Source organism: Danaus plexippus, chromosome 25 (genome assembly GCF_018135715.1).
Source record: "Danaus plexippus chromosome 25, MEX_DaPlex, whole genome shotgun sequence".
In the NCBI taxonomy this organism is placed as follows: Eukaryota; Metazoa; Arthropoda; class Insecta; order Lepidoptera; family Nymphalidae; genus Danaus; species Danaus plexippus.
The window spans coordinates 4,448,180-4,465,836 of record NC_083553.1 but is presented as its reverse complement, the minus strand read 5'-3'; the positions used below and the strand labels follow the sequence as shown (position 1 = coordinate 4,465,836).

Sequence of the window (17,657 nt, the reverse complement as noted above, 5' to 3'; positions counted from 1 at the left end):
GAAAATCAATATAAGCGTCATTAATTATTCACAATTTTTTCCAGTTAACACTTTTTTCTCTATAAAAAATAAAAATAAAAAACAACTATTTTTTTTTTTATGTAACAAGTTTTAACAATTTATTAATAACAATTGAATCTGAAATCCGTTTACTTTTCTGTTTAGATGAAATGATAGGAGCTTAAAATGATAAAAATATTCAGTCAGCGACTCATTCTATTTGTCACCTGACTAGAGAGATTTATTGCTTTCCCTCCAATGTAGCTATCTATATGAGCCCTGCATCATAATCAACTATTTATAATTTATTGCTCTTCCTAAAAGGATCCTAGGTGTTGGATTCTTGCCAGCCTCTGTCCCTATTGTCGATAAGACGTTTTTAAAATTAGAATCACATAAATTGTTATCAAAATAATATTCAAGGAACTGTGTAATATCCGACCGGATGTTATAATTGGCGGTGTCCAATAAAAATATATGCTAACATATTAACATAAAGGGACGTTTCTTTAAAGTTAAGTATACATATCTACACTGTTTTCATTTATATATTGTTTTAATTATGTATTTTTATTCAAGGACTATCAGTAATTATTATATACAAATATTTTTTTACAGAATTGATACTCGTCATGACAGCCAATAATCTTAATTCAACCCTTCACGATGTTACCTATACTGCCACTGACTCCCTTAACTCTGGTAATATTGCGGGTCGTCGCTCAACTGTCAATTGCTTACACAAGCCAGTAAGTCTCGTATTAGCATTGTGACAAACATTCCCAAAAACAACATGTTAAATTCAGAAATACTAAAGAATTATTTGCACATTGTTTCAGAGTAAACTGTATTGTAAGTAACTGATACCTACACGACACATTTAAATCCATCTCAAATGGAAAATTAAATGAAAGCTCGCGTCCATTTCAGTGGCTTTAACATATTTTTTTTGCCCAATACTTTGTTTTATTTGAAACGATACAATATTTAATTTATTTCTTGAATATTAAAGAGCAGTTAATGTTACGAATAAGAAGTAACAAGCACCATTAGACTAATTCTCCGGAACAAAATGTAAAAAGCAGTTAGGTTCTAATTGGCGTTAAATTTACATTGCTCGGATCCTTTTAAAAGATTTTTAATGTTTTCCTTTTATTTTGTGAACGTTTCATTAAAAAGCATAAATTATTAGAGCCTTACATTCAAATTTAATTAAAAATTAATTGGTAATTTATTTTAACCGTTGCAAAGCGATCAAAAAAGGCTTTCTTAAGTTTATTAAAATGTCAGACGTATTTCAAATGTTAAACATTTATTTAAAAAAAAAAAAACATTGTATGGCAAATATCTTAATTTTCTAGCAGCGAATAACGTATTGAATCCCAGAAGGCTTCATTTGGATTTCCGTGTAAATCGAGTGCCTTTGACTGATACAAATTAGTCTGAACACGGAAAAAGGAGTAAATGACTACTGGAGCCTCAAGTTGCATAGCCGGCTATTTATTCATCAATTCTGGCTCTTAGTTTATATTAAAACTTCAATCTCGAGGAAAGTATTTAAAAACTTTTTTTCTTTTCTATCTTTTCATATAATAGGACATTGTGTTGTAAAATATATACGCCATTTATTATCTTTATAATGAAAATTTCTGGTATTATGTAAAGATTTATATATTAAAAATAGTTTAAAAAGTTAATACTAAAGCTAATACTTATTTAAAAGAAGGAAATCTCGGTTTTTTTATTACAAATAATACCGCTTAATAATAACGAACTTATATAGACTTAACAATATTTATATCAAAACAAGTAATTACTAATTACACAAGAAACAGGACGAAATATCACTTTTTAACGGGAAAATTTAATCATAATAAGGGTATATATTCATGAATTTTAAAATTTTTTAAGTTTGTTAAATCCTTTTTTATGACTTCACTTTCATAACTTAAATTTAACTTAATAAATGCAAAGTCTTAAGGTAAGCTTTTAATTTCAAAACATACCTAAATATCCGACTAACCTTTTCAATTGTTTATTTATTATAGATTTGATTTTAAATGAAAGTAATAAACCTAGCAGTAGAACCTTTAGTATACCATCGAATTTTAAATACAGTTGTGAAAGAGGTAATGCTCCATTTCTTAATGGGGTTTCTTAATAGTTATCTAACCATCTAGTGAGAGCACATTGCACATTAATTTTTCAAATCCAAATCCAGCAAAACCTAAGCCATTTCACGTTAAAAGCTCGGTTTAACGTCGCTGAAGTGGAGATGTCTATCTAAATGTTACTTTATGACGCCATTCGCTTAAAATAATAACATAAAAGAGTAAGTACCATAAATAGGTTGAGAGTTTAAAATTGTTTCACTTTATTGCTCGATAGCGTTTGAGAGTATTATAAATTTAGGCAATATTGGCAATATGCGTCACTTATAGCTTTTTCGATTTATTATATATCGTTGAGTTGGTATGTGTTTAAGTTGAAAATGGAAACTCTAACACGTCTTTGTAATTAATGTTAATTTAGACGCTTAAGATACACGAATATATCATTCTTGATCACGCCAACTGTGAATAGATTTAAGTGAAGCCGGAGAAGTTATTTTATCACAGAAGTGAAACTAGTATTTTTCGGATGAACTACGCGTGATTTGTTTTTGTAAAAAACTACATGCTCCCGACGTTTCGGTTACTTTTCAGCAACCGTGATCACGGACAGACGAAACGTCGGAAGTATGTAGTTTTTTACAAAAACAAAGCTCCCGATGTTTCGGTTACTTTTCAGCAACCGTGATCACGGGCAGACGAAACGTCGGAAGTATGTAGTTTTTTACAAAAATAAATCAAGCGTAGTTCATCCGAAAAATACTAGTTTCATTTAAATGAATACTCGCGAAAATCTTAGATCTCATTTATCACTGAAGACTAAAATTTTAATTATATCACAAAATCCAAGAAAGTCAAGTACAATATCGTCAAAAAAAAAACTTTTCTTTCGTAGCTAAAAAAGTAGAAGAAATGTAACGTGTTCAGCTTAGATATGCAATAAAATCCGGTAGCAGAATTGAGGAATTTGATCTATCATTCATATTGAATATGATTGATAGTATTTGTCATATGGAAGATTTTCTCTTTTGATAACTATTCCTTTTGATAACATAAATATTTATAAAAACCACAATGAAATGGTATATATTTTATACGTTATTTAAACTGCATATAAAATATACTAATAGTCTACATTAACATCAATACAACTATAATATTGTAGATCAAAACAGGTGAATTTTTAACTTTCTCAAACGCAACAAGCATTTTATTTGAGAAATATCAGAAAACGGAAACCCTGCGAAAAAAAAAAATCTTTTTCAAATATAAAATATAACACTACCATATTAAACAAATAGAGCCACACAAGAGTGAATACATTTTATTCCGTTGGATTAATTTAATACTCTCAATTGTTTTTTGTATTGTTTATAATATATCTAAAGTGTTATGTGAAATAAAATCTCTTTATTCAGTACACACACACATTCACACGTACATATATATACATATATATATGAATTGTTAAATTGGAAATGACAAAATATGACAAATTCCAAATGTATTATCGGATAGTTCTAAAAGAGTTCTTGCATATTTTCGGTCAAGACAAGCCTTAAAAGGTAACGTCTGGATTGGGACTGGCCAGGACCAGAACAAGTGGCACGCTTTTGAAAAGGCCCATTTTCAATATGGATGGTGATAAACTGGTTTGATTTAAGCCTTAATTTTATGTATATAAGTGTCATGTATCACTATCACTCAACGTTCATAACATGTACTAAAACAATAATTATATAAATAGTCTTAACGATAATATCAGAACTGAAGCACCACATATGATTGTACGTCTCTATCGTGGTGAAAACAATAACAGAATACACGGTTCCTACACGACTGTAGAATGTTTAGAGAGTTTAATATTCAGGAATTTTATTAAATACAAAATCAAATTAATATTTTTTTTAACTTGTTATATAATTATAAAAGAAACACAATGTGACCTTATATGATGTCTTTAAGATCGTCGAGAGAGTTTGAAAGAAATAACTGAAGTACATGTTCACCTGTGAGTTACGAGATGAGCTTATGTCCAGAAGCGAACCGATAGTGTAATACATTATTGTTAAATTTAAATTCTTGTTTGAAAATTAAAATTAATACATTCGGTAGCCAGTCTCGTTCAAACACCGGCAGTGGAAAAGCACCTGTAAGAATAGCTTGCTTCCTTCACACAGTATCCTTTCATATTTTGCATAAAAGCAAGTTAATAAATAAAAATATAGTTTTTATTTGAAACATTCAAGCTATTTTTCTTCCATCTTAAATAAAATCAATTTTTATATGCAACAAAAACACATGACAATTAACTAGCTGGTGGAGTAGTTCAACATGATTTTTAATATTAAAAAAAACTCATTATACGTTTAATGAAAGTTGACCGTCTGTAATAAAACTTTAGCAATTTAACTTTTGAATTCAATTTATATTTTAGACACACGATCAAATCTGCGGTTCATCCGAGTAAAACAGCTGAACCGGCTTCTCATTTATTGGAGGCTTTTTTCTTTATGCGTCATTATAAAGCAAATTTATTGTAATTTATTTTATTACTAACCAACAGACAAGTTTCCAACTAGCATATTAAATATTTTTATTTTTATATCAGAATAAAATTATATGTCTTTTCAAAGAGGATCGTTGGTTATACTGAAGAAAGTATTCCTTCTATTTAAAAACTACTAAAAAAAAATGAGATCTAAGATTTTCACGACTTTTATTCATTTAAATGAAACTAGTATTATTCGGATATACAACGTGGATTTTATTATTTAAAAAACTACATAATCCCGATGGGCTCACGGATCACGGGCAGACGAGAGAGAGGGCATCTCATCTGCCCGTGATCACGGTTGCTGCAAAGTAACCGAAAAGTCGGGAGTGTGTAGTTTTTTCAATAATAAAATCCGCGTAGTATATCCGAATAATACTAGTTTCATTTAAATGAATAAAAAAAATATATAGTATCTGCATTCATATCAGACATAAAAACATATTTGATCTCAAAAACCTTGGATATGGATTGATATTGAATATTGCTTTTACTTTAGTTTTATTCATATAAACATGGTTTTATACCAAAACGATTCAAAAAATTTTTATGGAATTATTTAAAAAAGGAACAAAAATGGTAGTGTGAAAATGATATATGCCAACATTTTAAATCCTCCGTTTACAGAATCACGGCCATCCCGAAAATATTTTGAGTAAACTGAAATCTCTTCTTCTACAGACTTCGGTTATATGGGGTTTTCCAATAGGGACGCTTGAACTTTGACAGCTGATTGCGGCCATGTTGTTTGAGTGACAGCTGTCAAATGCAGTGTGTTATATTCATTCCGTCCTCCCAAACCACCATGGCAGGTTACAGTGTCGAGCAGCACGTGCAAATTATAAAATTGTTTTATGAAAATGGGTCTTCAGTTCGAGCAACGTTCCGCGCACTTCGCCCGTTTTACGGTCGCGATGATCGTCCTGCCGAGTCGACTATCCGTCGATTGGTGGACAAATTCGAGTCAACCGGGTCAGTTAACAATCAGCCGGTTCCCGTGCGTCAACGTAACGCGAGATCTGCCGAGAATATCGCCGCTGTGCGCGACAGTGTCCTCGAAAACCCGCGGCAGTCAATTCCGCGTCGCGCACAGGAACTCGGCCTTTCGCAGACGACAACTTGGCGAATTTTGCGTTGTGACTTGAGCCTGCACCCGTACAAGATCCAGCTGACCCAAGAGCTCAAGGTTAATGACCATAGACAGCGCCGTGTGTTCGCTGACTGGGCATTAGAGCAGTTGGAAGTTGACGCCGATTTTGGCAAAAAAATCATCTTCAGCGACGAGGCGCATTTTTGGATGAATGGCTATGTCAACAAGCAAAATTGCCGTATTTGGGACGAGACCAATCCACACGAGGTTCACCAAGTGGCAATGCACCCGCAGAAAGTGACTGTTTGGTGCGGATTTTGGGCCGGAGGCGTGATTGGTCCGTATTTTTTCGAAAACGATAATGGTGTGGCCGTCACCGTCAATGGTGAGCGATACCGGTCGATGATAACCAACTTCTTTTGGCCTGAAATCGAGAATATGGATCTGGACAACATGTGGTTTCAACAGGACGGCGCTACGTGCCACACAGCACACGCTACGATGGAAGTTCTGCACGAGCAATTTCTGGACATGGTCATCTCGCGCGGAGGCGACGTGAACTGGCCACCGAGATCGTGCGATTTGACCCCGCTGGACTTTTTCTTGTGGGGTTTTCTTAAGTCGCAGGTCTATGCCAACAAGCCGCAAACCACCGATGCCCTCAAAGTCAACATACGCCACGCCATCGATCAAATACAGCCCGATTTGTGCGCCAGAGTCATCGAAAATTGGAGCTTTCGTGTGCGCGCCACCAACCGAAGCCGTGGCGGTCATTTGAATGATGTCATATTCCATACATAATGGGGTCGATAGACCTTCCAAATAAAAAAAAAATTTCGCAAATATCTTTCCTACATGTATTTTTTTTTGCATTTCAAAGATCAAGCGCCCTTAATAGAAAACCCTATAGATTTGTTACTTTTATGTATTTATTATAAGAATGTTAACTTTTAAACTTTATTATAAAGTAAATATCTTTATATATAATTCTACGGTGCGAGTGTATTTCACAGAATTCCTCCTAACAGGCCGAATCGTTTTGAATGCATTCCTTTGTATGCATTTAGGTGGCGCCCCAGGTGGTTCAGATTCACAAATCAGACCGGCAGATGACGCTGCACTATCTATCTATCATATCTAGTTTATTTCTAACAAAATAACTGAAAATAAGGTTACTATATGTTCTGTTTTTACAAACTTTATGCATTTCCCTCAGAGTACAACTCAGAGAATTGCGATGTTCACGCGGATGGAGCCGCGGGTGAAAACTAGTCAATATATAAAATCTCTCTGTACATCTAAGCTGACGTCTCCAATATTCAAATCTATATATTTTATAGAAACAAATTCCCGTTGTATTTCTTTCAAAAGCTGAAACCCATATCACCTCTGAGAGACACCCTTGTCACTATTGCTATAATGATGTGATCTTCACATCAAAATTGTGTAGTGATAGAACCTAATATATTTATTCAACATAACATTATTTAAATTGAGCCATGAATACAGCAACTTGTAATAGTTATATTTAATAATTAATTTAATGTAAGAGAATCTTCTGAACGGATTTTGTGATATTTTAGTAATGCTTCCATATTAAAATATAAAATAATGTACTGAGAGAATTTGATGTGAACACTTATTTATAATGAAACCATTTTGCAAAATTGTAGAAAAAAATAATTAAATTAAAAATTTTAAACACAGTTAATACAGAAAAATATTTGCTATATACCGACATACGACTAGAAGTATGAATCGTCATACCTAATATGTAATGAATGGATTTTGTCCAAAGTAAAGTTTATCCATTGCTGTAACATATCAGCTTGTATTAAAGTAACATTTATGCTGAATAAGGAAGTCATCCGAATTCGACTAAATGGTTTGAGAGTCGTCTTTGCAACGAACGTATGAACACCAAAATCTCGCTTACGCAGACTGTAGCTGCTTGAAACGCGTTTTAGGATATGCTGAGAATTAATCGTCTTTTGCAACCCAGAATAAATATTAATTGAAAATATTTTTTTAAACTAAAATAACATCATTAAACTGTATGGACAATTAAATATTCTCAAAACAAAACTCTAACAAAATTTAAAAATATATATATATGTATATTTTTAAATATGTTAGAACTTACGCAGAATAATATTTTCTGAATATCAAAGCTATTTTCCCAGCATACTCGAAACCTTTTGAGACAGCGATTGCAGATGTCACTTCTAATAGCCACGGTTATTGAAGTACAACCAGTGACACAGATTGTACACAAGGTTATAAAAAATCAATTTTAAATAAAATCTACTCATCAGATTATTTCTAATTCATCTATTATACATGTATATAATAATTTTAATTTAATAAATAGTTTTATATAAATTAAATTAAATATAATATAATACGATATCTCTATAAAAGAATTAAATGGTTTGAAAAATATATGTTTACGTCTCCGTACATAAGTGGCTCATAAAATATAGGCTAAGTATTTTGTTTACTTAATGTCATATGAATTTACCCACGCACTGATCGATTCTTTCTTGAAACTCTTCACTACGTGATATACCTTTGTCGAAAATAATGTCAAATAACAGTAAAATGTTTAAGAAAGAAGCTAAAAGTTACAATTACGCAAGAGTTATACTCACTTGGAGATTTACACACCACAAACTTAACCAACATCAAATCCCCTCCAAGATTATTGGAGTGGAAGTCTTTAGCGCTGGTCATAACGAGGAATATTTATATTTAATTACAAAAATAATTTCATGTCTGTCGTTTCTTATAATAAGTTAAATTTTAAAAGCATTTTGAAATATTTATATCACGAGACAAAAATCTTTGAAGGGTATCGAACTTGTCTCTTTAAATAAATTTAATGGATTTTTTAATAAACGTAAACTTATATAAAATTTTTGTATAATAATGCATGCAGTGATGCTATAAAAATCAAAAGTTAATATGCACTATTAATTTATTTATATTTAATAATTTATTTATTTACTTATACATTAATGTATTTACTTACTTTAATATATTTACATAGTATATAATACAAATGAAAATTTTCTGTCTTCTCAAAGGTTATCCCAATATTCATTAATTTAATATTGTTAATATTATTTTTACAGAAACAAGAACTTGGTTTGAAATTTACATAAACCATAACAAGTAACGGAAATCTTTGATGACATATCGTTATAGATGCGTGTAAGTCTAGTTTAAGGGGAAAATTTCGCTTAGTTAGACTGGTATAACGATACGTGAAATAGTTAGAACGCTCTTCTGGGTAATCGCTTCGGAACAATTAAATTAAATGCTTCGTAGATTGTGGAGCTAGAATGCTATTGAACGTTTTTTAGACGAATATCATGGCCGATATGAATCTAAATGACCCTAATGATGTGTAATTGTACTTGTCTAATCTCCCTGCTTATGTATTATTGGCGTGACTGCAATTCAAATGATACGAAAGATGGTGCAGTAATAACTTTTGTACTCCATAAAATGTAGGAGTGTGAATTTTGAAATTAAGTCTCCAATTTTGGTACAGTATTCTAAGTTACCTCAAACCAAAGTATTGTAAAGCTTGATGGATCGAAGCACTTAGAATTTACTTTAATATCTAAATGTGAAATCAATAACTTTATTGCTAATTTAATTTTTTTACTAATATGGCCACTAACATTAACTCACTATTCAGCATAGCGCCCCAATCGCGAGACACAAGAACTTCAATCAGTTCAGCCTCCATGTAATATTGGCCCTGGATGTTATTATGATTAATAAACATCTAAACGATAGCAATTTTGTAAAAAAAAAATATTTTTTGTTATAACAATTATTTTAATATTGTTGAGGGTAACTAAATAATTACACTGTAAGTATGTAAATAGTTGTTAACTGTCGTTTGGCTACACAATATTGTTGTGAGATTTTAATTAGACAATACGTTCGAAAGTTTTTATTCACGAAATATTTTGCGTAAAAGTATCACATAAAGTACGTTTTGTATTTTTAACAATGGAACCCGCCCAAGCACCGTCTGAATTGTATCTAGAAGGCAACTCCGTCAGCCGGGCTGACGCGTGGACACATTGGAAGAAACAATTCCAGTTGTTCCTAAAGGCATCGGGATGACGTAACGGTCGTTTTGAAAAAAAATTGATGAGCACTTCGGGGTAAAACTTTTAAATAAAACTTGCGAATTGAATGCATTGAATGAAGAATTTATTCGAGATCGAATCCTATGTGGCATAAAAAGTATGGTATTACGTGATGGCTGGTTGAGAACGGAGGTTCTCACGCTCCAAAAATCGATTAAAATATGACAAATCGACGAAACATCGGCAGACAGCAGTCTTGTCAAATTAGATGAGGAGTTCCGACTTATGTACTTTTATTACGCCATTTGGGCGTTTTCAATATTTAAAATTAGCTTTTGGCCTCAACTGTGCGCTAAAGTATTCCACGACAAAATTAAACAATTGCTCGAAGGTCTAGATGGAGTCAAGTGTTTTATCGACGATATCATTTGTTGGGATTCTTCTAGGCAAGAACACGATAGGCTGCTAAATGCATTATTTAACCATTATTTAGACCACGATAAATAAACCTTAAGTTTAATAACGACAATTGTCGCATAGGTGTCGAGGAGGTTACGTATTTGGGGCATATATTTAATAAGGAGGGTATGAAAGTAGACACGGAGAAGACAAGGGCAGTGATGAACATGTCGAAGTCCATAGATCGAAAGAGTTTTGAGAGATTTTTGGGAGTGATTAATTACTTGTCAAAGTTTATTCCACACTACTCAAAACACATATTTAAGTTAACTCTCTTATTGAAAAAAGATGTTGAATGGTGTTGGGAAATAGGTCATAAAAATACTTTTAAAGAATTAAAGAAATTAATATGCGAAGCTCCAGTTTTGTCGTTGTGTGATGCTAAAAGTGACATGGTGTGTCGATGGACGCAAGCAGCGTGGCGCTGAGCGCCGTACTGTTGCAGCGCGACCGAACGGTCGAATACGCTTTGCGCACACTCAACGATACACAACAAAGATAAGCGCAGATTGAGAAAGAAATGTTGGTTATTGTATTTGCTTGTGAAAAGTTTCATTAATACATTTATGGTAAAAGACGTGTAGATATAGTAACGGATCACAAAGCACTCAAGAGCATTTTTAAAAAGCCGCTGAATTCGGTCCCAGCTCGTTTGCAAAGTATGATGTTAAGGATACGATTTAATTATTACATATAAACCCGGGAAGTATAAGTACATACCGGACCCGTTATCACGTGCGCCGCTTAGGGATTTATATAGCGATAATATAAGTAAGGCTGTAATGACCCAACTGGAAATGGTCATAAATAGTATAAATATATCTCATTTCTTTTTAAACTTTTTGGGTTATAGAAATACACCAAGAGAAAATTCGAATTCTCCAACCCAGCTACTAATGGGTTGTAGATTAAATTGTTGTTAACAACTAAATTCTGACTTGTTAAGACGTAATTATTTCGATGATCAATTACAACATAAAAAGTTGGTAGAAAAACAAATAAAAAGTAAGACGTATTATGATCAACATTTTAAGGACGACCAGAATTAAACGTAGGCGATGATGTATTTATGTTAGAGCATAACAATGAACAAATACATATGTTTGTTATAAAAACTAAGTTAGGCATCTATAGACAAAATCGCCGACATTTAGTTAAATATACTTCTGATAGCGTTGTTAAAGTGAAAGAAATTTCGCCAAAAGCGTTTCGTTTCAGACAAGTGGGGGGGAGGGTAATGAGATTAATGTATTTACTTGCATGACTCTACGACCTGTGTCATCTGATTACTCTACCCCAACAACTCGTAGTAGAAATGGAAGATAAAATTAATAATAGTGTTAATATGTTTAGTTTATAAGTTAGCGTGTACATAAGTATGTATGTTTAACTCTATTATTGTAAAAAGGGAAGATGTTTAGGGTAATTTATTAATAAAAAGTTGCCAACTGCACAGTGTCGTTTGACTACACTACCAATATCACCTCCAAATAACCTTCAAGTGTTTGAATATAGAAATGACATTATTAATGAACAAATTAAATAATAGTGGTTCCAAGTTGAAGCCTTGCGGACTCTGGAATGTAACTACCACCACCAATAGAAGGTCTATCTTTAAGATAAGTCATGTACCACCTTCGCAAATGTCCAATTTATTACTGTCTTACATAAGTTATTCCCAGTCCAAGAAGTTTCTTAAAAAGTAACATGTGATTTGATTTGTCAAAAGGAAATTTTAAATCTATAGTTGAATCATCAGCAGTAAATTACCGTATAAAGCTATTATTATTTTTATGCCATTGGATATTAAATCGAACAAAATTAATGGACCATCAAAAATACAAAAAAAAAACTCTGCACATAACATTTAAAAATTTTACAAGTGAGATTCGGACTCGCCCATTTAGGGTTCCGTAGCAGCAAGTAGATGACATAATATAAAAGTTATTGTAGTGCGTTGTAACTTTGATCGATATTTTATAAATAAATTAACTTGAGTTTACATAGTGTTTGTATGAACGACAAAGTTGTATATGCGTTTCTTGAGAATGTTTCATTTCTTAAAAACTAATAATGATATCTCGTTCAAACCAATTTTCGTTAAAGATATCCATTGAATTCTACAGCATATATATTTTTTAGTTTTCTCACCCTCTTATTTTAAAAGTTAGAGGGGATGGGGATACTCCTTTTTCCACTTTCAAACAATTGATTTTGACGAAAAATGGTTTTCAAAACTTAACGTCTTTTTTAAAGCCCTATCCATAGACACCCATAACGTATGGGTTAGCTAAAAAAAAAATGTTTTTTTAAACAGTTCCATGTATGGAAATCCCCCCCTTTAATTTTTAAATTTATTAATTTTTATTCAAAATTCGAATAGCGATTACCAGAATACATCAACCTACAAAGTTTCAACTATGTAGGCCCAACAGTTTCGGAAATAAATGGCTGTGACATACGGACGGACGGACAGACAGACATAACGAATCTATAAGGATTTCCTTTTTTGGTATTTAGCTACGGAACCCTAAAAATTAGACCAACCTATTATAAACAATATCAGAATATGTTTTAGATTATAATTGTGTTCTTTTTTATGTCAAAAATTATACTAAATATGTAGATTTTTATAAGGGTATACAGCATAATGTAATTTTTTACTAGCACATCGGTCCAATGAAATTTTAGAAAAAAACATTTTTAAAATACGTCACAAAAATAAAGCTCAAATACGAAGGTTAATTATAAAATTGTATATAATTAACAATACAGAGTAAAACAATTTTAATATCATTATTTTATTCTGGTGCGGTAACACTTAAAAAACTATAAACCTAATGAAAACATTGAGGATAAGATCTTAATGAAATTATAAGTCCAAAACATGTTTTGTACTTTTTTTGTTTTTCAAACTTAATTTTAAAGTTTGTTAATTTATAACAATAACACATTAAAGCACATCAGGGTACAGAGACAATGATCATCAAAACGAATTTGATGATAAAATAACCTAAAATCCTACTACGTGAATAACAAAAATAAAAATGAAGGCGGTAATTTGAATCATCTTGATAATATAAATAAAAATTTTCAGTTTACTTTTCATGTAATGTTTTTATCCATGGCATAAAATGTAGTGGCTCCATGACTGGTTCACAAAAACAAATAAATTTGAAATTGAAAAAATGCTCGTCCAAATCTAATAAATCAATTTGAGTATTTTAGAAATATACGAAGTAAAAATATATTGTGTATGTGGAATTGGTTCGTAACTTTCACGCCACTAACATTACTTTTTTCTCTCGTATAAAAAATTCTTTGCAATAAAAAGTTACTTGATCTTTGAAGTAACCAAATAGACGATAATATTTCTAAATAATAGCAATCTCAAAAGACTCAAATCATATGCCTTTATATAATTAACGCTGGGATATTTAAAATACCCAGACATTTATTTGAATAGAGAATACAAAATAAATGAAATCTATATATATATTTTTTTTATAATTTTAAGACGAGAACGTACTGAATTTTATGTTCACATTTTTATGTCTGACGGCAAAATTATTCTTCATTCGCCGATTGTCCCGTGTACCTCTTTACGATGACGATCGTCTCATTATTTAAATTCACTCCTAAAACGAATTCGTAACCCTTAACTTGGAGCTCACCAGTAAACTTGTTACATGCAAGAACGAACAATTTATATCCAAAGTAAGAAATCCTTGTTAGGAGATTAAATTCGCCCAATAAATTAAAATAAGTTTTCATTGCTTAAGTCACAATCAAATGGAAGTAGAATTGAACGACCTCCAATTATTTTGTGCCAGTCACAAATGTTAAAATCATCAAAGACAAACGGAAAATCTAACTAGTGTTATGTTCCTTTTGTCTCCATTCCTTTGTCAATTCCCACTTTTGTTTCTATATTCATGAAAAAAAAAATCTTTGAAATATTGCGATACGGTAAACATTATTCTTTGATAAGATTCTTGTATTTTTTTTTATTTTCAGTATATCTAGTTTACTAACAATCTAGTTAACTGACAAAAAAAATCTAGTTAACTATAAACACTAACATATTAATATTTTAATCAGCATTTTGTAGAATTATAATTTAAGATACTAAGACACTATGTAAATACCTATTACAGAAACAAAACTAGAAAATTAGTTATTATAATTGTCATGTGTCATGAATTTTTTTTATTTTCCAGTATTCATAATAATAGTAAATTATTTTTCATATTTCAAATATATTTTTGTGATTTTTTTTAAATCTTTCAAGTTTGTTTTCAAATTAAATAAAGCAAATGAATTGAACACGTAAAGAAATCCTTGAAAAATAAGTTCCCATTTAAATGTTTCGTTAAAAATTTTATTCGAAAGATCTGAAACCTTATCCTGAAGAAAGTTTGCTCTCTCTTACATTATAAAAATATCGTATGCGTGATCATGTGATAGTTTTAAAGCCTCTTCTAATCCCATTTACAAGGCCCATTTATTTGCATCTCATAAAGTGGTTTGACTGCTGTTAAAAAAACAAGTAATTTTTGGGATACAGAAGAGAAAAACTAAATATTTTTTATGTAAATACTATAGCTATTTATTTTATTTTTAATTGGATTTAAATAAGCAATACAAATATTCTATTCTATAGATTTTGGTTGTTTATGGGATGATAGAGCAACAAACGAACATGCACATATATTTTTAAATATTAATAAGGAATCTATTGTTAAGATCAATTCATAAAAATAATAATTTAAGGACCATAATAATAATGAACTAAAATATGTTACAATAAATTATAATACGAAGATATTGCCTCTTTAACTAACATAAATATATATTTACATATGTACAAAATCAAAATAAAGATTTAAGTATATATAATATATAAGAAAGATTATATACAATACAATTCATTCTTCAACATAATCAATCCTTCATAACCAAAAACAAAATATATGTCATTCGAAATTAAATACACAATATGACATTCCTGAAACATTGTCGCAACTTACGAGAAAGATCGCAACATCAATATTTACGTCTGAGCCAAATCGGAAAGAGTTTGAATTCCAACACATATAAAATTATGATCCAAATGTCTTTTTCGGCGTCTGTGTGACTGTGGCGTTATAAGACAGCAACGTCATTTTAACTATCATAAATTAAGTGATCTAGTTGAAACAATAGTATGGAAAAAAATATCATCTCAGTAAAATTAATTGGTATTCAAAGCTGTATCTTTTTTATCGTAAAACTCATCCTCTCGTGCATATTGTGCTTTCATAATATAATAAGGGTTTCGTAAACGTTCCACTAATTACAAATCAAATGTAAATTATGCCCTTTTAACGTAACCCTATAAATATTCTTCAATGAACATAGAAATCACTCATTAAAAATCAAAGCAAACAAATTTTATATAAATCTGCAAGTATTGATACCATAGTACAGCGAAAAAGATCACAAGCTATTGAATTTTGAACGTAATTTGAAAATCTCGAAACAAAATTGAACAAATTTCGTAAATTTAGGACAAGTATGATAAAATATTAATAGCGACGGTGTTGTACTCACATTTCAATATATAATTTAAAAATAAACTATATATATACTGACAGCTTTTAAACATACTTAGCTTCATCTGGGAATACAAACACACGGAAACAAACACACACAAGCATATATGTAAAAATTTGTAAATAATAAAAGTTTTTATATAATTTACGTATCGCTTATATTTGATTAAAAAATTAATGTAAAGAGAACGAATATATTAATATGAATTAAATTATAAAACTTCTTCTAACATTAATTAAATTGATCAGTTTGAAGATGGTGAAAATGTTTGTCGTCAAAGAAACCAGCCTCAATTCCGACTAACGCACCAAACTAATAATAAATCAAGAAAATAACTCACTAAAATCCGACGACACGAGTGAAATATTAAGGCTATTTTCATCCCAAATAATTGGCAGGCACACAACCAAGTTTCACTTCACTATTCACAAATTAATCACTAAAAAGTTTCGATGGGAATAAAATTTTCGTCGTGCGTAATCCGTATTTTAAAACACGTTCTCTCCCAGCGACGCTTGGGACAAAACTGAAAGCCAGCGTCTGAAATACACCAACTACGGTATTCTGAAGTGTGAAAGAGAAAGTAATGTATATCTGATCGTTTCAGAACAGCTAAATAAGATCGTAAAAATTATATTTTACCAAAAGTTTAAAATTTGCTGCACTTTCATATCAAATAATTATTTAGAAATTATAATATAACGAGTTAATTATAAAAATGCAACGGTTTTAAAGAGAAACAAGTATTATTTTTTATTCTTGATCATAAATATTAAAAAGTGATCTACTAATTTAGAGAAACAATATATTTTTTTAAACAAAATAAGCTAAGCTCTATAAGATTTAATATTTACCTGAAAAACAAGTTAAAGGAATCCTTTAACTTGTTTTTCAGGTAAATATTAAATTAAAAACAAGTTAAAGGAATTTCATCGGTAATAAAATGATCCTAAAATAAATTGATTCTAAGAAAATAATTAAAGTGTTATTTAAATTTAGTAGTGCAATACTGAATAAAACTAATATTTTTCAGATTTACTACGCGTATTTTATTATTTTAAAAAACTACATAATACCGAAGTTCCGGTTACTTTTCAGCAACCGTGATCACATCGTATCAACTTTTTAAAATTATAAAACACGCGTAGTAAATCCGAAAAACATTAGTTTTATTTAAATTTTAAATAAATGCTCGCTGAAGTCTTAGATCTCATTAAGTGCAATTTAGTTTGTTAACTTTTTAATGGATTCGTGTTAAACGAGTTCGTCTTTATTTTATTATTACTTTCTTATAAGAGTTGTCTTTGATTATAATTGTGTGGGATCCGAAACCTTACTCAATTATAGCAACACAAATAGGAAAAAAGGCATAAAAATTATAAAAACTTAATGCGAACATCAGTATCCAAAGATGCTTTTACGTGTTTTCACTAAAATGGTGGTGAATTAAAATACATTTCAGAACATAAGACCTTACCTGCTGTGATGTTACTAGTTAAAAAAATCTTTGGGATATCAAGTAAAATTACAATCGCCACACACACTATGTTCCTTGATAGCTACTTCGCTACTTTAATTAGCCTCAACTGAAATACATTTACTTTTGTACTATATGTACACTATACGCACGTATATTAATGTTAAAAAAAAACAACTACTTTTGGGATATCATAGTGCCAGAGCCTACCCTGGCAGTTTAATTTACTATACATTTAAATTCTAGAAAAAACGCTCAGACT

At 30.7% G+C, this 17,657-nt stretch overlaps 1 protein-coding gene across 2 annotated transcripts in view; it reads right to left on the bottom strand.

Moving 5' to 3' along the window:
* Window positions 1-16,433, bottom strand: part of LOC116775224 (uncharacterized) — a 105,417-nt gene extending 88,984 nt beyond the window's left edge. For both annotated transcript variants that reach the window (XM_032668075.2, XM_032668077.2), the window contains exon 1: window positions 16,259-16,433. The gene's annotated coding sequence lies outside the window, so the exon portion shown is untranslated. The remainder of the gene's footprint in view (window positions 1-16,258) is intronic.
* Between the last annotated feature and the right edge of the window lie 1,224 nt (window positions 16,434-17,657).